Source organism: Balaenoptera physalus, assembly GCF_965194825.1.
Source record: "Balaenoptera physalus genome assembly, chromosome: 16".
Lineage (NCBI taxonomy): Eukaryota > Metazoa > Chordata > Mammalia > Artiodactyla > Balaenopteridae > Balaenoptera > Balaenoptera physalus.
Window position 1 is genome coordinate 36,590,214 of NC_138898.1, and position 21,505 is coordinate 36,611,718.

Sequence of the window (21,505 nt, forward strand, 5' to 3'; positions counted from 1 at the left end):
CTAAATCCAAAATTTTTTTAGTTACAGAAAAAATATGCAGAATTCAATACTCAAATTCCTGTTAGGTGTGGGAAGATTAACTTCTAAAAATTGTACCTAATTACAGCAAGTTATTTTCTTATGATTTCTGTTTTCCAGCTCATTTTAGATTGGTGCTCATCATCCTTTCCCCAATGCTCATTACCACTTGGTGCCACTGAAAAATGAGAAAAAAAAAATACATTGTCATCAATGTGGCATAGTCCTCATAATGGAGTAAATATTCATATAACATCACAAAATTTCAATTTCATATAATATCTTAAGATCATATTCCTATGTTAATTTTTATGCTTTTTCTGTGAAGTAGTAAATTGGAATTTGTCAAAGTCCTCATTTTGGTGAAGGAAGAGACATATATATTCATACAAACAAGAGACCAAAACAAAGGTTTCATCTAGCAGAGAGGGTTGAAGTGGAATCCAGAAGGTCATGAATTTCCAATGGTATTGCGTTTTCAGTTCATGATTTAGATGTGAATCTCCTGGACTAGCCTAGGAGGGAAAACTTGATCAAGGGCTTCGCAATTTGTTGCTGAATTAATTTGGTCTTACAAAGGATCAGACCTTCAAACAAATATTTGAGTGCAAATCAATTAATTCTGAGGTCCAGTGACACATGGTTAGGAAAGTAGGGAAGTGATACAAGAAGACAGCTAGTAAAAGATGAATTATTAAGTCACCCATTAGAGTGGTGACTCAAGATTAAATCACAAGGAAACTGTCTCTCTTTTCACTAAGAAGTGAGGGAAATGGGGTGTTTATGTGTCAACTTTTAGTCATTGATTCTTTACTCACATGGATGTTAATTTTTTTGGCACTTTTATTCTGCCACTCACACAAGTGGAACAGCATTTACAGTTCCTGAAGAGGAAAACAATTACACACAGAGAGATGCAGATGCTGGCAGCTGGAAACCAGTGGAAGCTCACTGAGAGATCTAAGGGACACCAACTGGTCACTGACAACGATGAAAATGTCTCTAGAGTTACCAAGTTTTCTTATAAGGTTAAACCCTGTTTGAAAAATCAAAGACATACCCCAAATCCTGAACCCTAAGTACTGTTATAAATTATTTGACCTATTCCTAAACTCTTATGGACTCCTAGAATTAAAATTCTTGCTTAGGCCCTACCCTGCAAAAGTAATTACATTTTGAAAAATACTCTAAAACTCTCATTGAAGATACATGGGGCCTAAAGACTGTTTGAGAGCTGTCTACACTCACAAAGCATAGACTTGAAATATACTGTGGGTTGATTTGATCTGCTCTTTTAGCAAATCAACTAAGTGCCTGTTAAATGTCAGACACTGGAGAGTGCTGGGGTACAACAATTAATAAGACAAATTGACAGACACAAGTATGAACACATTATGAAGGGAATGTTTGAGGAATCGTGGAAGAAGAGTCCACTTTAGTTTTATTTGCATGTAACTTTAATAAAAATATACAGGCTGAGTAAAGTTAGGAATGGTAGTTACTGGAATTTTCTAATTGAAAAATATAAAGTGTGAAATTACAGGACTCATTTTCATCACACCAAAATTCTACTAATTCAAGAATTTCTTCTAAATTCAGACAGTTTCTATAGACTTCAGAAGTCCAAACTTCTGAGTCTGACTCCCAATATCTTTGGCAATATAACCTCAGTTAACCTTTATGATGCATTTCTAGCCATTTCCTAAATTAACCATTTGTTTTTATCACGCTGGTGCACCATGGCTACCAAGCACCCATTTTACATCTGTCTCTAGAATATGCCTCCCATATGCTTTAAGTCTAGTGAATTGCTTCAATTTTCAGTGTTCACCTGTGACCTCTTTCAAGCAGGACTATCTCTCTCTCCTTCAAATGTTTCTAAAAGCATTATTGTATCCCTCACATGGTATAGTAAGTATTATGTGTGTACATGTATTATGCATGCATTATTATACATGGCATGTATTCATACCATACACATGAACATACACATACTTGGCAGAAATTAAATCCTACATTTCTTAAGAATCCTATTGTTCTTGGTACCAAATACGTGATAGATACTAAAGATTAATTATTGTTATTATTTTTATTATTTGCTAATTGACTGAAATAAAAAGAACCACTGAATAACAATCTAGAGTAGATGTCAAGGCTAGATGCCTTGTGGATGTGGATAACTCTTAAGCAACTATTAGACCGCACGTCTTTTCAAGTGAGTCCTTTGGAATATTTTTCAAAACATGCTATTTGTTATAAACTATCTTGACAAAATTCCATTAAAATTGATTCAGGTTATTGGCAGAAGGAGAGTTCTTTTAAATTCTGTTTGCAGCTTAAGAAATAAGAATATTTTGGTATCTGAAGACACAAGGTTTTGCTCATTCCATTACCTAACTTTAAATATTCTGTTGAGATGCTATCCCAAAGTAAGACCTCTTCTCAGTTTGCTGCAATGTTCACTCTGGCTCCAGATCCCTCAGAAAGCCAAAAACCTATGAAATTATCCACAACAATTTCTTTTTCCCCTAAGGGAAAAAAAAGTCCCTCACTTTACATGGAATAATAAGTGGTCTTCATTTGCAATGAACCTTTGATTGGCATCTCTGGACCACGTTGAGATCTCTGAGGCAATTTCTTCAAAAGCAGCAGCTGCTTCGAGATTTCTCAGGGATTTCTGTTCCCCTCAGATTTGCTGCATAATGGCTGCTTTTTTTGGATTAGATCCCAGAGGCACTGTTTCAGTTATCAAAAGATGTGCCTCCATTAGGAAAAAAGAAATGCTCTAATTTAACTATGTATCTTGCATTGACAATAGCTGAAGCAGAGCTTCTTTCTGCATTCAAAATGAAGTCCTCTAGTTACTCATTTCAACTTGACTTGAGGCTTTTCAAATATGTATTTTAATTTGAAACACATTTCTGAATGTTACTGGTATCTCGTTCATGTTCTGAATTCTATGAGAGGTTTTGAAACCTTAAAACTGTTGTGAAGCATTGCTTCTTTTGAGGTACATATCTGAAATGCTGGCAGGGGTCAGAGGAATAGATTTTGTGGGTTCTCATCTGCAGGATTTCAAGGGAGATTCCTCTCTCAAATATCTGAAAAGTTAGAGGGTCTTTTAGCTAGAATGAAATGAACACACATGACATAAAATGGTAGTCAAAGTTTCTATAATATCCTGGTGGGCAAAATATGACATAGTCTTATTTTTTAATTCTTTATAGAAATCACATTACAGAAAGGTTTTATGTCTTATGTTATGCATAATAATGGAATTTTTGATAGAATTCTCAAAGTCCTGGGCAATAGTTCTCCTGAATATGCCACCGACTTTGCAAACTCAAGTTTGAAACAGAATTAAAAATCCCCATCTCTACTCAATATTCTGTAATGACCTATATGGGAAAATAATCTAAAAAAGAGTGGTTATATATATATGTATAACTGATTTGCTTTGCTGCATAGCAGAAACTAACACAACATTGTAAATCAACTATACTCCAATAAAATTTTTTTTAAAAATCCTCACCACAAACATATTATTCATCACTTCTAAAAATAAATAAAATAGCATGCGTGTGTCTATATGTGTATTTAAGATGTCAACATCTTTCAATTACTCAGGCTAAGAATGCTAAAGTTATTTTTTACTTCTTTATTTTCTTGGTCCTCAGTCCAATCTTGGGACCTCATAATCCCAAAATTCTAGTCTGTATTAACATGCACAATATTTTTCTCTATTTTTTTTCTCTGCCACTGCTATAATTTAGGCATTCATTATCTCCTAAAAATTAATATAATAATAATATTGATTATTGTAATCAGATTGGGAAAATAATGCATATGCTTTGCATATGCTTCCTAGAACATGTGGAAAACACAGAAAAGAGGCAAAAAAAAAAAAAAAAAGAAAAAACCTTATTCATTCTCCAGAACCAAGAAACAAAACACAGACTATATTATATTTTCTTTTAGTCTTATGTATGTGCATTCATATTTTTAATGACTGCACAGTATTACATACTAAAGGTGTGTCAAAATTTATTTAATCATTCTCTTATTGCAAGATTTAAGCTGTTTCCAATTATACCCAATTGCCTATGTTGCCCATAGACAATATTATACATAAAATTTTTTCCATATCCCTGTTTATGTCTTGTATCTAGATTCCTTGAAGTGGAATGATTTGGTAAGAGTACAAACTATTTTACTTTATTCTATTTTTATATTCTTCTCCTTTGTTTTTTTCAAAGAAAATATTCAGACATTTAGAATTTACTATGGTGTATATTTTGAGGGCTTTTTAAAAGATTTTTTTAACATCTTTACTGGAATATAATTGTTTTACAATGGTGTGTTAGTTTCTGCTGTATAACAAAGTGAATCAGAAATACATATACATATATCCCCATATCTCCTCCCTCTTGCGTCTCCCTCCCACCTTCCCTATCCCACCCCTCTAGGTGGTCACAAAGCACCAAACTGATCTCCCTGTGCTATGCAGCTGCTTCCCACTAGTTATCTATTTTACATTTGGTAGTATATATAAGTCCATGTCACTCTCTCACTTCGTCCCAGCTTTCCCTTCCCCCTCCCTGTGTCCTCAAGTCCATTCTCTACGTCTGCGTCTTTATTCCTGTCCTGCCCCTAGGTTCTTCAGAACCTTTTTTTTAGATTCCATATATATGTGTTAGCATATGGTATTTGTTTTTCTCTTTCTGACTTACTTCACCCTGTATGACAGACTCTAGGTCCATCCACCTCACTACAAATAACTCAATTTCATTTCTTTTTATGGCTGAGTAATATTCCATTGTATAAATGTACCACATCTTCCTTATCCATTCACCTGTCAATGGACACTTAGGTTGCCTCCATCCCCTGGCTATTGTAAATAGAGCTGCAATGAACATTGTGGTACATGACCCTTTATGAATTATGGTTTTCTCATGGTATATGCCCAGTAGTGGGATTGCTGGGTCGTATGGTAGTTCTATTTTTAGTTTTCTAAAGAACCTCCATACTGTTCTCCAAAGGAGGCAAGAATATACAGTGGAGAAAAGACAGCCTCTTCAATAAGTGGTGCTGAGGAAACTGGACAGCTACATGTAAAAGAATGAAATTAGAACACTCCCTAACACCATACACAAAAATAAACTCAAAATGGATTAAAGACATAAATGTAAGGCCAGACACTATAAAACTCTTAGAGGAAAACATAGGCAGAACACTCTATGACATACATCACAGCAAGATCCTTTTTGACCCACCTCCTAGAGAAATGGAAATAAAAACAAAAATAAACAAATGGGACCTAATGAAACTTAAAAGCTTTTGCACAGCAAAGGAAAACATAAACAAGGTGAAAAGACAACCCTCAGAAAGGGAGAAAATATTTGCAAATGAAGCAAGTGACAAAGGATTAATCTCCAAGATTTACAAGCAGCTCATGCAGCTCAATATCAAAAAAAACAAACAACCCAATCCAAAAATGGGCAGAAGACCTAAATAGACATTTCTCCAAGGAAGATATACAGATGGCCAACATACACATGAAAGGATGCTCAACATCACTAATCATTAGAGAAATGCAAATCAAAACTACAATGAAGTATCACCTCACACCAGTCAGAATGACCATCATCAAAAAATCTACAAAGAATAAATGCTGGAGAGGGTGTGGAGAAAAGGGAACCCTCTTGTACTGTTGGTGGGAATGTAAATTGAGGGCTTTTTAAAAGAGTGAAGTTTTTCTTTCATTATTTATTGATTAATATATTAATTTGTGACCTGTCCTTGGTGACATTTTATGTGCTATGCATGTGTGTATTACAGGTCTTTTTTTATGAGTGTGCATTTGACTTTGTTGATCTGACTGTCCATTATTACACAAGTACATCATCATTTTGTTAGCATTTACTAAGAGTGTGTTTTAGTGTTTGGTAGGGAAAGGTTTTTTTAAAAATTAATATTCATTAATTTTTTTTCTTATATTCTCACTTTTTTGCTCTTCCAGATTATTTTGGAATGATTACATCAAGTTTCTATATGTTAGGAACTGATTTTTTTTTAATAGACAAAAAGAAAAAGCAGTTTGAGAGAGCAGTTTTAGGTTAACATCAAAACTGAGCAGAAAGTACAGAGAGTTTCCATATACTTTCTGCTGACCTCATATATGCATAATCTCCCCCGTTATCAGTACTCCCTGCCAGAGTAGTATATTTGTTATAATTGATAAACTTACATTGATACATCGTTATTGCCCATATTCCATAGTTTACATACGGTTCACTCTTGGTGTTGAACACTCTATGGTTTTTGAAAAATATGTAATGATGTTGAGCCACCATTATATTTTCATAAAGATTATTTTTACTGCCATAAAAACCTCATACTCTGTGTATTCATCTCTCCCTTCCCTCAATCCCTGGCAACCACTGATCTTTTTACTGTCTATAGTTTTGTCATTTTCAGAATGTCATACCGGAATCAATTGGAATCAATTGTCTTTTTTCACTTAGTAATATGCATTTAAGTTTCCTTCATGTCTTTTCATTGCTTGATAGCGCATTTCTTTTTAGTGCTAAATAATATTCCATTGTACGGACGTAGTAGAGTTTATTTATCTGTTCACCTACTGAAGGACATGGTTGCTTCCAATTTTTGGAGGCTTTATAAGTGAAGCTGCTATAAATTTCCATGTGCAAGTTTTATGGAGGTAAATTTACAACTCACTTGAATAAATAACAAAGAGCACCATTGCTAGATCATATGGTAAGACTTCCTAAAAACTTGTCAAATTGTCTTTCAAAATGGCTGTAGCATTTTGCATTCTCAGTAGAAATGAATGAGAGTTCCTGTTGTCCACATCCTTGCTGGTATTTGGTGTTATTAGTTTTTTTTGGTTTTTAGGTGTATAGTAGTATCTTATTGTTTTTTTAATTTGCAATGCTCTAATGACATGATGTTGATCATCTTTTCATATGTTATTTGCTATCTGTATATATTCTTTGGTGAGTTTTTCATTCATATCTTTTGTACTTTTTTAGAATTGGGTTGTTTGTTTTCTTAGAGTTGAGTTTTAAAAGTTCTTTGTATATTATGGATACAAGTCCTTTATCAGGTATATGTTTCACAAACATTGCCTCCCAGTCTGTGGTGTGTCTTTTCATTCTCACAACGGTATATTTTGCAGAGCAAAAGGATCTTGTTGTTTTTTTTTTTAACTTTTCTGATGTCCAAATTATCAATTTTTTCTTTCATGTATCATGCTATTGGTGTTGTGTCTAAAACACAACATCAAACCCAAGGTCACACACATTTTATCTTATGCTATCTTTCAGAGGTTTTACAGTTAAGCATTTTACACTTAGGTCTAAGATCCACTTTCAGTTAATGTAAAGGTGTAAAGCCTATGTCTAGTTTATTTTTTTCCAAGTGTGGATGATGTTCAGTTATTCCAGTACATGTGTTAAAAAGACTATTCTTTCTCCATTGAATCACCTTTTGTCAAATGTCAAATGTTAGTTGACTGTATTAGTGGAGTCTATTTCTGTAGTCTGTATTCTGTTCCATTTATCTAATTGTGTCTTCTTTGACCAACACTACTGTCAGTATTATATCTTTATAGTAAGTCTTGAAGCTGGGTAGTGACAGTCCTCTGACTTTGATCTTTGTCATTATTTTGTTTGCTATTCTAGGCTTTATACCTTCCAGTAAACCTTAGAATAAGTCTGTCATCTGAAATAGAATATATATATAACTGAATCACTTTACTGTATACCTGAAATAAACACAACATTGCAAATCAACTATACTTCAATTTAAAAATCACAAACAAACAAAAAAGCCAATACAGTGGACTGGGGGAAAAAAAAGAATAAGTTTGTCAATATTCATAAAGTAATTTCTGAGATTTTGATTGAGATATATTAAATCCTTAGATCAAGTTGGGAAGAACTGATAGATAGATAGATGATAGATAGATAGATAGATAGATAGATAGATAGATAGATAGACAAATACTTTCCTAATCTACTTTAATAAGTTAAACAGTTAATATGCTAGTCTCATCCAGAACACCTTCAGAAATAGTTTTTAATCTGGGCTCCCCAGGTCCAGTCCAGTTGACACATGAAACTAACCATCATAGATATAAAGGTACCAGTTTCTCCTCAGTAAGTATGATGTTAGCTGTAGGCTTTTTATCAAGGTGCAGGGGTTCCTTCCTATTCCTAGTTTGTTAAGAGCTTTATTATGAATATGTGTTGGATTTTGTCAAATACTTTGTATATATCTATTGATGTGATTATAGATTTTCCTTCTTTGCCTTGCAGATGCAATGGATTACATTAATCTTCTAATGTTGAACCAGTCTTGCATAACTGAGATAAATCTCACTTGGTTATGGCATATAATTATTTTTTATCCATTGTTGGATTCAATTTGCCAATATTTCTTGATAATTTTGATGTCTATGTTCATGATAGACATTAGTATATTTTTCTTTACTTATAATGTCTTTATCTGGTATTATGTCAATGCTGGCCTCATAGTATGAGTTAGGAAGTATTCATTCTTCTTTTATTTTCTGGAAGAGACTGTAGAAAATTGGTGTAATTTCTTACTTGAATGTCTGGTAGAATTCACCAGTGAGCTCATCTGGGCCTGGCACTTTCTGTTCTAGAAGGTTATTAATTATTGATTGAAATTTTAAAATAGAAATAGATCTATTCAGATTATCATTTTGTGTGAGTTTGGCAGATTGTGTTTTTCAAAGAATTGGTGCATTTTGTCTAGGTTATCGAATTTGTGAGCATAAGGGTGTTCATAGTATTTCTTTATTATTCTTTTTATATCCATGGGATCAGTAGTGATGACCCCTCTTTCATTTCAGATATTAGAAAATTTTGTCTTTTCTATTTTTTTCTTGGTTAGCCTGGCTAACAGTTTATTACTTTTATTGATCTTTTCAAATAACAAGTCTTTGATTTTGTTAATTTTCTTATTTTCAATTTAATTTACTGATGCTCCAAATTTTTTTTTTGTTATCTTTTTGCTTTATATTTATATTGCTTTTCTTTCTTTCTTTTAGCTTCTTAAACTGGAAACTTAGATTATTGATTTCAGATCTTTCTTTTCTAATAAGTTTTCCCAATACTATAAAATTTCCTCTTAGCAATGCTTTCACTGTATTCCCAAATTTGATCTGTTGCATTTTCATTTTTACTTAGTTACAAATATTTTTTTGGATTTCTTGAGACTTTTTCTTTGACCAATGTGTTATTTGGAAGTGTGTTATGTAATCTCTAGGTACTTTAGGATTTTCTAGCTATCGTTCTCTTATTGATTTCTAGTTTAATTCTGCTGTGGTCTGAAAGCATATTTTATTTGATATCTATTCTTTTAAATTTCTTGAGGTGTGTCTTATGGACCAGAATGTGGTCTACCTTAGAGAATGTTCCATGTGAGCTTGAGAAGAATCTGATGTATATTATGCTGTTGGCAGATGAAATATTCTATAAATGCCTATTAGATATACACACAGACATATGTAGTAGAAAACAATAGAAGATACAATATGCCAATAAATAGTATGTTTATAATCTGTTACAATATATAGAAGCTGATAATGAAGACTATAATATACCATTAAAAGTAATTTAGGGCAAGAAGGAAGATTTATGGATCTCATCATCTATTTGAGGACAGTACTAAGAAATAAGGCAATTATATTTCTGTGTGAAAAATATTTTGCTAGATGTATTATGAAAACACAAAGAATATAAACTTTATAGACCTAAAGGACAATCAAAATAAGACTTAAAATATAAATAGTCAATAGCCAAGAAAGGAGGGTGTGAAGGGTGTTTCAGTCTAAGAGAAGAGAATCTGGGAAAGGTCTAAAGCAATAGCAAACATCATAAAGTTAAGAAGCTGAAAGGAGATCCCTGGTGTGGTAGTGGATAGAGACAAACCTGGAGAAAAGATCTGGAACTGAGTCATTCTAGGTGTAATGAGAAGATATTTATGGGCTTTAAGTGTGAGAGTGACATGTTCAGTGTTTAACGTCAACAGAATTCTGGCTGTTGATGAAAAAGTGGATTAAAGGTGAGGATAGACTGAAGTCAAGGAAACTAAACAATTGCTTCAATAGTTCAAGTAAAACATGGTGGAAATCTGGACAAGAATAATAGCAGCAGTGAAAATAGACCTCTTAGTTGAGATCCTATTGCTCTGAAACATTTCTTTACATCCTTTGTGGCAGTTTATCTTTTCCACAGATGGCTGTGGCCATATGTCCCATGCTTCGTGTTCTTCCACAATGGGGTCTTCTTCCCTCATCAAGAGGCAAAGTCTCTTTTCCCTCCAGCTGAATCAAGGCTGGCTTTACTGACTTACTTGATCAACAGAATATGACAGAAGTGGCTTCATGGTCTTCAAGATTAGGTCATAAGAATGTTTGTGGCTTCTGCCTGAGCCTTTTGGAATGCTTGTTCTTAACACATTCCCTCTCAGAGCCCACACCTTATTGTCAGAATCCCAATCCCCATGGACATGTCTCCTTGGCACCCTTCGTGACAGTCTCAGCTGAAATCCTGAATGACAGTTGACAACAACTGCCAGCCATCCTAAATGCTTTGTCCAGTTGAGCCTTCAGATGAATGCAGTCCCTGCTGACACCTGATTACACTACATGAGAGACCCTGTGATAGAACTGCCCAGGTGAACTCAGGTAACCACAGAAATTTAAAAGATAAATATCAATTATTATTTTGTCACCAAGACCTTAGATGTTGTCTTCCACAGCAACAAAAAGTGCCTTCAACGCTTGCCATAAGCAAGTCCTACCCTTCCTACCCAAATGTATTTCCCACACCTTCTTGCTCTACCTCCTCAATCTGTTGCTGATCAACTAGAATTGCCTTCATTTGGTCAAATGATTCCTCTCCTTGAAGTTTCAGTAGCAAAGCACCAAAGTCTGTGGATCTTCCAAGGAAATATTTTTTTCTACCCACTAGAGAGTAGAAAAAAAAATTACTTCTGAGAAAACACTATTGAAAGGAGCAAATTTACTAATTATGTGTTCCTGTTGTAAATCTTTTATTCTCGGAGTAAGGTATTTGATTACTTTATCTTGAATTTCTTGCTCATTTTCAGGCAAGGGTCGGCTAAATTAGAGACACAAAGATAAGTAAAGGCACTCTCACCAGGGATAAACCAAATTAAAATAAAAACATCTTTGAAGCTTAATATTCTACACGTTTAGGTCAGTTTCTTTATTTACTTAATTTTCCATTTAATATTCCAATTTGAGAGAAATGTTGAACTGTGTCCAATATGGATTACATATTCTTCATCCAATTATAACTTGGTATCTAACATGATTGTCGAAATTCAATGCTAGGGGATTTTTTTTTTTTTTTTTGGTTAAATTAAAAACACAGAAACTGTGATATTCTGAAGATGACAGTATGTTACAAAATGAAAGCCAAATTTGCAAAATTAATCGTGTTCATGCACACAGTAATTAGCCCACACTGTTTATTCTCATGCATTTCTACTGTCTAGGCAGAGCTTAAAACTTTCTTGACTTCTAAAAAATTGGAATTAGATGAGAAAGAAGATTAAAATACAGGCGTACCTGGCTTTATTGTGCTTTGCCTTATTGCACTTCACAAACGAACATGTTTTGTTTTTTACAAATTGAAGTTTTGTGGCTACTCTGCATGAAGCAGGTCGATCAGCACCACTTTTCCAATAGCATTTGCTCACTTCTGTCCTCTGTGTTACATTTTGGTAATTCTCACAATATTTCAAACTTTTTCATTATTATTATATTCTTTATGGTGATCTGTGATCAGTGATCTTCGATGTTACTATTGTAATGGTTTGGGGGAACTGCAAACTGTGACCACATAAGATGGAGAACATAATCAATAAATGTGTATGTTCTGACTGTTCCACTAACCTTTCTGCTGTCTCTCTCCCTCTCCTCAGGCATCCTTATTTGCTGAAATAAAACAATATTTAAATTAAGCCAATTAATAACCCTACAATGGCCTCAAAGTATTCGAGTGAAAGAAAGAGTTGCACATCTTTCACTTAAAATCATAAATCAGGTGGAGAATAACAAATATTGTATGATTTTACTCATGTGAAGTATCAAAAACAAGCAAACAAACAAAAATAAAATAAATGAACAAACTAAACAAAAGCAAATATAAATCCAGAGAACAGAGTGGTGGTTACCATAGGGGAAGAGGCAGGGGGGAGGGCAAAATGGGCAAAGGGGATCAATTATATGGTGCCAGATGGAAACTAAATTTTTGGTGTGAACATGCTGTATGGTATACAGAAGTAGAAATATAATGGTGTACATATTAAACATATAATGTCATAAAACAATGTTATCTCAATAAAAAAAATAAATCTAAAATGTTTAAAATGCATTTGAAAAAAGCTAGAAATGATTAACCTTAGTGAGGAAGTCATGTTGAAAGCTGAGATAGGCCAAAAATTAAACCTCTTGTGCCAAACAGTTAGCCAACTTGTGAATGCAAAGGAAAAGTTCTTGAAGGAAGTTAAATGTGATACTCCAGTGAACACACAAATGATAAGAAAGTGAAACGTCTTTATGGCTGACATAGAGAAAGCTTTAGTGGCCTGGATATAAGATCAAACAAGCCACAACATTTCCTTATGCCAAAACCTAATCCAGAGGGAAGCCCTAACTCTCTTCAATTCTATGAAGGCTGAAAGCAGTGAGGAAGCTTCAGAAGAAAAGTCTGAAGCTAGCAGAAATTGGTTCATGAGGTTTAAGAAAAGAAGCTGGCTCCATAACATAAAAGTGCAAGGTGAAGCTGCAAGGGCTTATGTAGAACCTGAAGCAAGTTATCTAGAAAATCTAGCTAAGATAATTTGAAGGTGGCTACACAACAGATTGTCAATGTAGACAAAACAGCATTCTATTGGAAGAAGATGCCATCTAAGATATTCATAGCTAGAGAGAAGAAGTCAATGTCTGGCTTCAAATCTTCAGAAGACAGACTGTCTCTTGTTAGGGACTACTGCAACTGGTGACTTCAAGTTGAAGCTAATGCTCATTTACCATTCTGAAAAGCATAGTGCCCTTAAGAATGATGATAAATCTAATCTGCTTTTGCTCTATACACGGGACAACAAATGATAGCACGTTTGTTTACAACACAGTTGACTGAATATTTTAAGTCCATTGTTGAGAACTACTGCTCAGAAAAAAAAAAGAAAAAGATTCTTTTCAAAATATTACTATTCATTGACAATGGAGATACACAATGGCATTCATGTTGTTTTCATGCTTGCTAACACAACATCCATTCTGGAGCCCATGGATCAGGAGTAATTTCAACCTTCAAGGCTTATTATTTAAGAAATACATTTTATAAGGCTATAGCTGTCATAGATAGTGATTCCTCTGATGGATCCAGGCAAAGTCAATTGTAAACCTTCTGGAAAGGATTCATCAATCTAGATGTCATTAAGAACATTCAGAATTCATGGGAAGAGCTCAAAATATCAACATTAGCAGGAATTTGGAAGAAGTTGATTCCAACCCTCACTGATGACTTGGGGGGTTTGACACTTTAGTGGAGGAAGTCACTGCAGATGTGGATAAAGCAAAAGAAATAGAATTAGAAATGGAGCCTGAAGATGTGACTGAGTTGGTGTAATCTCATGATAAAACTTGAACGGATGAGAAGTTAATTCTTATAAGCTCATCTATAGATGGTCAAAGAACATGATTTTTTGATAAGAAACCTAATCCTGATGAAGATGCTGTGAAGACTGTTGAAATGACAACAAAGGTTTTGGAATATTCCACAAACTTAGTTGATAAAGCAGTGGCAGGGTTTGAGAGGACTGACTACAAATTTGAAAGAAGTTCTACTGTGGGTAAAATGCTATCAAACAGCATTACATACAGAGAGAAATTTTTCATGAAAGGAAGAGTCAATCAATGCAGCAAACTTCACTGTTGGCTTAATTTAAGAAGCTGCCACAGCCACTTCAACCTTCAGCAACCACTACCTTGATCAGTTAGCAGCCATTAACAGTGAGGCAAGACCATCCACCAGCAAAAAGATTAACAACTTGCTGAAAACTCAGGTGATGGTTAGCATTTTTTAGCAATAAAATATTTTAATGTATATGCATTGTTTTTTTAGACATAATGCTATTGCATACTTAGACTACAGTATAGTATAAACATAACTTATGTGCACTGGGAAACCAAAAAAATTGTGTGACTTGCTTTATTGCAATTATTAGCATATTATCACTATGCTTGAAAAACGTCTGGTCTAGGATGGGAGAGAGACATACTAGCAATAATTTACTATAGCAAAGAGAAATACTAAGCTAAGCTCAAAGGTTGAGGGGAACATAGAGAAGAAAATAATCAGCTCTACGTTGGGAAGAGATGGGGGATGGGTGGAGCATAAGCTACATTTTATGAAGTGTAGCAAAGGAAGAAAAGGCATTCCAGGGAAGGGAGCTACCCAGGCAAAGGCAAGGTGTTGTGAATGTGAATATGGTGTTAGAACCAATCTGAGAAGTAAGGTTCACCTGGAACTTGAATTGTGTGGAGTCATGGGAACTGTCAGAGATGAGTTTTTAAGGTAGGTTTGAGGCAGATTATAGGACACTGTTTCACATGCAATGGAGTTTGAGTTTTATCCTGTCCTTAACTATAGATAATCAGGATCCAAAAAACACTTCCCTAGGATAAAAGTGGCATAATCTGATTGTTGTTTTACAATCACAATTCTAGCACTATTAAGGGAACAGAGATCAGTACCAGAAGTACATGTGAGTGAACAGTATACTGAGTTCTTTTCCAGCTCCAGTCATTCTCAATTCCCTAGATGATGATTTCATACCTTCTTTTTTCTCCTCTAACTTCTAATACTGATCTACACTCTTAGGTGGTAATTTTGCTTGTTACTAAACAGAGAAAATAAGCATTTTGAATCAAACTTCCCCAAGACCTATTCCCTCCCTGCACGTGCACTCATACTTTCTGCCTTCTCTTCCATTTCCATGGACACACTATCCACACTCTTGACAAAGTCCAAGCCTTCTGCTCATGCACTAGATTCCATCTTCTCTGCCTCAATCTAATGCTTCTTTCTCTCTCCTTTAAGCATAAATTATTCTCTCTAATAGATTTTTTTCCATCAATACAAAATGCTGTCATTTCTCCCATTTTAAGATACAAACATCCTTTGAGCTCACATCCTCATTTCCCTTCTCCTTACAACAAAGTTTCTCAAAAGAAATGTCTCCAATTTCTCTCCTTTCTTTTATGAATTCATTCAGTCAGATTTTCTACCATTTCACTTAAACAAAACTCTCTTAGCTACATCATTTCTTACCTTCAGCCTACCCTCATTTTAGTTTTCAGCATAATATCAGTTGATTGTTCACTGATACTTGAGTCACTCTTTTAACTTGAATTCCAAGACTCTACTCTCTCCTAAGTGTCACTCAGTGGCAGATCCTTCTTAGTCTCATTATTAGGTTTTCTTCATCTGCCTGGTCTTTGAAATTTGTAATCCTTTGTGAGTAAGTCCTTGAACATTTCTCTTTTTTATTTATAATCACTCTCTTGGTGTTATCACTCAGTCTCATGGCAATAAATATTATCTATATACCAATGACACCCAAGTTCCTATCTCTCCAGTACAACCAAACCATAAATCCAACAACCTAGTCAATAGCTCCATCTAGATATCTAACAAAAATCTCAAACTGAATGGTTTTGATCTTGATCTTTTCCTCAATACCCACTCTAATCATAGTCTCCCCCATCTCACTTAACGGTAACTCTATCCAGTTTCTCAGGCCCCAAACCAAACCAAAAACTATTAATAACCTAAACTTCTCATTTACTCTCATATGCCACATCCAATTCAACTTCAAATATTGACTTTATCTTCAAAATACACACATAACCTGACTACTGTCACCATCTCCACTGCTAACACATTGGTGGTATTCACCATCCATTGGTCCAATTCACTCTCATCTCATGCTGGAATTATTGCAGTTTTCTAACTGCCCTCCTTGCTTCAGGTCTTGACTCCCTAAGTGCTATTTTCAAAAGAGCATACCAGAGTTTTACAGCTGAAGTGTAGTCAGATCACATCTTCTGCTTAAAAATCTCCAAAGTCATCTCTCATTTCATTCAGTTCTTAGAATGACCAACAATGCCCTACATATTGACGTCTCCCTGCAACCTATTACACCTCAGGCCTCATATTCTATTAGATTCTTCCTTATAAATCTGTTCATCCTCCACTGGATATTTACCTGTTCTTCCAGGTGTGTTTTTTCCTCACTTGCTGTTTCTTCTACCTTGAAGTCTGCTTCTGCAGGTACATACAAGGGTCAGTTCCCCAGCTTGTTTAGAACTTTAATCTAAGATCACAGTCTCTAAGAAACCGTTTTGGGTAATTTATTATAAAATTGCAACTCCTACCTGCTGATGCTTTTTCAACTCTTTTCCTGCTGTCATGTTAATAAGACTAATAACCATCCAATATTCTACTTATATTACTTATTTTACAGCATTTATTGTTAGTCTACACATCCTTCCCCATAACTGCAAAGTAAACTCCATGAAGGCAGTAATTTTTATCTGTTTTAATTATTGTTTTGCTTCCAATCTTTGAATGGGTTAGACAAATAGTGGGAATCAAATAAATATCTCCTTAATGAATGAATAAGTGTGCAATTGCAAAAATTATATAAACAAATACAGACGACAGACAGAAAAATATATAAATGATGGGGAAGAGATTATTCTCACTATTTTTGAAGAGGTCCTGCAAATCTCTAAGGCAAAGACCAATATACAAATAGGAAATAAACACGTGTAGTCTGAAAATAGAAAAAAATTAAATTATCAGTAATTAAACGTACAAAGTCAAACAATAATTACACACAATATTTACATTGTCAAGATTCAAAAGAAATGCATACATAAAATAGTCAAAACTAAGGATTGAGCAGTATCTTTAACTGAGAGGAGAAATATAAATAGTAGATTAAAGTAGGTATACATGGAAATATGCATAAAAATCTTTAAAAGGAGTAGGCCATTCAATGCAGAAAACCTCTTCTTAAAATTAATTTTTTATTCATTCATTCAGATGCAATGTGGCAGAATGGAGAGGAAAAACAAGAAGTTCCCTTCCCCTACAAGTTTAATGTTTGAGTGGTCAAGAGTTAATCATTAGTCATAGAAAATAATGTAAAATTATATCTGGAAAATAGAAAAGAGAAATACATTGATACATGGTATGATGAGTCCATAATTAGGGGTTTGATCTACCTTAGATGTCAGGAAAGACCTTCAAAAAGAAATTATTTTTAACTTCAAATCATGTGATAGATAGCCTTAGAAGTCCAAGCAAGAGATGGCAGTGACTAGATCTACTTTTTTGACGACCTATTAAGTGTCAGGCACTATGTCAAGCACCAGGGCTAAAATGATAAATAAGGCAGTTATGGCCTTGACCCTAATGGTTTCCACATCTATTGTGGAGTGATTTTGGTTTGGGTAGGAGATGACTATTGAGATGAAAACCAGTGTGTAGATTTGAAATATATTTTGAAGCATAATACAATGAGCTTAACAATGGATTCAATGGTGTGAGTAAAGAAAAAGTAGGAATCCTAGATAACTTTATGATTTCAACTTACAACTAGGTGAATGGTAGGCAATTTACTGAATAGGAAGACAGGTGTTAGTGGAAAAACGAATATCAAAGGTTCTTTTTTAGATATGTCAATTTTGTACTGTCTCTGAGACACTTAATACAAGTTGACAAATACTAATTTATCTAAGAGTGTAAAGCTAAGAAGTAAAACCTAGGTTGGTTTTATAAATCTGATCTATGCTAACATAGATATAGTGTTTGAAATCATAACACTAAGAAAACCTAAGGAAAATATAAAGATAGAAAAGTGAAGGGAAATTTTGAGAAGCAAAGAGAAGTAAAACAAAGAGAAGAACAGTGAGCATGAGAGACAGTGAGAGAAGGAAAAGTGTAGAGAAGAAAAGGAGAACAGAAGAGAAAATTAGAGAGTAAGTGTTTAAGCCCCAGGAGGAACTAATACATTTGGAGTTTGGCCAGCAAAAATAGTCAGCAAAGGAAAGAGAGAAAATTAGTAGCCAGAAGAGAGATGGAGTAATGAGATCCAAAGTCCTATTGCCAGAGTCGACCTTAAATGGAGAAATGGAAGAAATTGGGAGGAAGGGGGACAAAGGTAACATTTATTTTCAGAGAAGCAAAGGAAGATAGGCCAGGTGTGCCTCTGTGAGTGTGTGTGTGTGTGTGTGTGTGTGTGTGTGAGAGAGAGTGTGTGTGTGTGTAATTTTTTGCTTGGCAGTGGAAATCACTTTGAGAGAATTACCTTCTAACAGTTACTATATTCTCTATAAATTCTAAGGATTAATCATCTCCTGAGAGTCTGGGGAGAGATGGGAAAGATTTGGTGGCTCAAGGAGGTGAGGTTTTAAAATAATCAATGTGTAGAGTGGAGAAATGTTGCCAAACAGAAAAGCTTAATAGTCTATGTGATGTAGTTGATCATGAATATTTTGTGAGGCAATTTTCCTGTAGTGATTTTTTTCACTAGCACACTTCATCTACAATCAAGAAGGAGCAGAAATAAGATAATAGTTGGGTTAAGCATGATGGATTTCTGGCACTTGAGTGTGCTAAAGAATACAGAGGTCTATAAATGTAACAACGGACACTATATAACTCTTAGAGGAAAACATAGGAAGAACACTCTTTGACATAAATCACAGCAAGATCTTTTTTGATACATCTCCTAAAGTAATGGAAATAAAAACAAAAATAAACAAATGGGACCTAATGAAACTTCAAAGCTTTTGCTCAGCAAAGGAAACCATAAACAAGACGAAAAGACAACCCTCAGAATGGGAGAGAATATTTGCAAACGAATCAACGGACGAAGGATTAATCTCCAAAATATATAAACAACTCATGCAGCTCAATATTAAAGAAACAAACAACCCAATCCAAAAATGGGCAGAAGACCTAAACAGACATTTCTCCAAAGAAGACATACAGATGGCCAAGAAGCACATGAAAAGCTGCTCAACATCACTAATTATTAGAGAAATGCAAATCAAAACTACAATGAGGTATCACCTGACACCAGTTAGAATGGACATCATCAGAAAATCTACAAACAGCAAATGCTGGAGAGGGTGTGGAGAAAAGGGAACCCTCTTGCACTGTTGGTGGGAATGTAAATTGATACAGCCACTATGGAGAACAGTATGGAGGTTCCTTAAAAAACTAAAAATAGAACTACCATATGACCTAGCAATCCCACTACTGGGCATATACCCTGAGAAAACCATAATTCAAAAAGACACATGCACCCCAATGTTCATTGTAGCACTATTTACAATAGCCAAGTCATGGAAGCAACCTAAATGCCCATCAACAGACAAATGGATAAAGAAGAAGTGGTACATATATACAATGGAATATTACTCAGCCGTAAAAAGGAACGAAACTGAATCATTTGTTGAGACGTGGATGGATCTAGAGACTGTCATACAGAGTGAAGTATGTCAGAAAGAGAAAAACAAATATCGTATATTAATGCATGTATGTGGAACCTAGAAAAATGGTACAGATGAACCGATTTGCAGGGCAGACGTTGAGACACAGATGTAGAGAACAAACATATGGCCAACAAGGGGGTAATACCACAGGGGGGTGGGGATGGTGGTGTGCTGAATCGGGCGATTGGGATTGACATGTATACACTGATGTGTATAAAATTAATGACTAATAAGAACCTGCTGTATAAAAAAATAAATAAAATAAAATTCAAAAATTAAATTAATTAATTAATTAATTAATTTAAAAAAAGAATACAGCGGTCCAAACAAAATGATTTACTTTGTTGGCAAGAATTACATTGAATTATGGACGATGTGCACAGAGGATTATTTAATCATTTTTGTAAATAAAATTAAAAATTAAAATCTGTAGAAATATTCATCAACAAGAATTGATTATTTAGATACACAGTACAAAAGATTATTACACAGTACTATGTAATGATGACAATCTCTTTATTTATTGATGTGAAAAGATGTCCAAGATATATGGTTAAGCAGGAAATGCAGGCTAGAAAGTATATATGGAGAACTATTTTATTTTATTTAAGAACAATTCTTTGATATCAAGTGTTGGCAAAGAGAGAGAGCAACTAGGACTCTCATATATTGCCAGTGAAAAAGTAAATTATTATAGTCATTTGAAAATCTTTGCCAGTGTTTGTTAAAAACAAAAAAACAAACAAAAACCTTAATAGATGCATACTGCTAGGAACTAATGAGAAATTTTGTTCCTAGGTATAGACTAAACAGAAACATGTCTATAAGTTCCCCCATAAGGCATGACCTAGAACTTCATAGTCCCAAACTTGAAACAATCCAATGGCAAAATGGTTAAATAAAATGTGTTCCATATATATTATGTTATATACATCAATGAGAATAAGCAAATTACAATGACAAGTTATAATATGAATATATCTTAGAAACAAATGTACAAATTAAGCCACCATAAAAGATTATATAAATAAGTACAGAAACAGGAAAAACTTATCAATGATATTAAGAGATGGGGAAGTTTACTCTTGGTAGAGATGGGTGTTGATGAGAGAATTTCTGGGGTTTCATAAATGTTCTGACTCTAGAATAGTTATTATTTGTTCACTTTCTGTATGATATTATGCTTAAATAATAATTACTCAAAGATAATAATTATGTATGGAAAAAGCATCTGCAAAGAAATATATCATGTTAATAGTTGATCTATAAATTTATTGGTAATTTCTATCCTTTTTATAATTTTGATTCATGTTGATTTTATATTAAAAGTATATTACTTTTATATACAGAAAAACAATGAAGCTCTTTGCTTTTTTTTAAAAAAGTGCTAAATGTGGTTTGAAGAATAACCACTCTAAAACTATATAATTTACTTTTCACCTTTGGAGAAAAACACTTTACCTCTTCAAACACTTCTGAAAAAATTAATTTCAATTCTTCTTATTAAGAATATTTTTAGTTAATGTCAATTCTTATTATTTCAGTCATCAGCATTTAACCTTAATAATTTAATTTCTAATATATTTAAAATTTAGCCTAATACTAACACAAATTGTTTGCCCATTTCTGGCATATTCTTAAATAGGGCAGGGATCATCTATTAAAACTGAGCTAATCTCCTTAAATTCTTTATTGTGAACTCATTTTTTAAAACACCTACTTATATTTCACCACTAATGGAATGGGAGAGGATCCTGTAGAAAATACTCAATTACTGTTAATCCCCTTCTTTCCCATGCAAGTCACATCAGTCTTGTTAAGTTTCTTCCC

General features: G+C 34.0%; 1 long non-coding RNA gene across 1 annotated transcript in view; it reads left to right on the forward strand.

The window, feature by feature from the left end:
• The window catches only part of LOC309644514, a 293,403-nt gene that overhangs the window by 67,935 nt on the left and 203,963 nt on the right, over positions 1-21,505 (forward strand). The window lies entirely within an intron of this gene.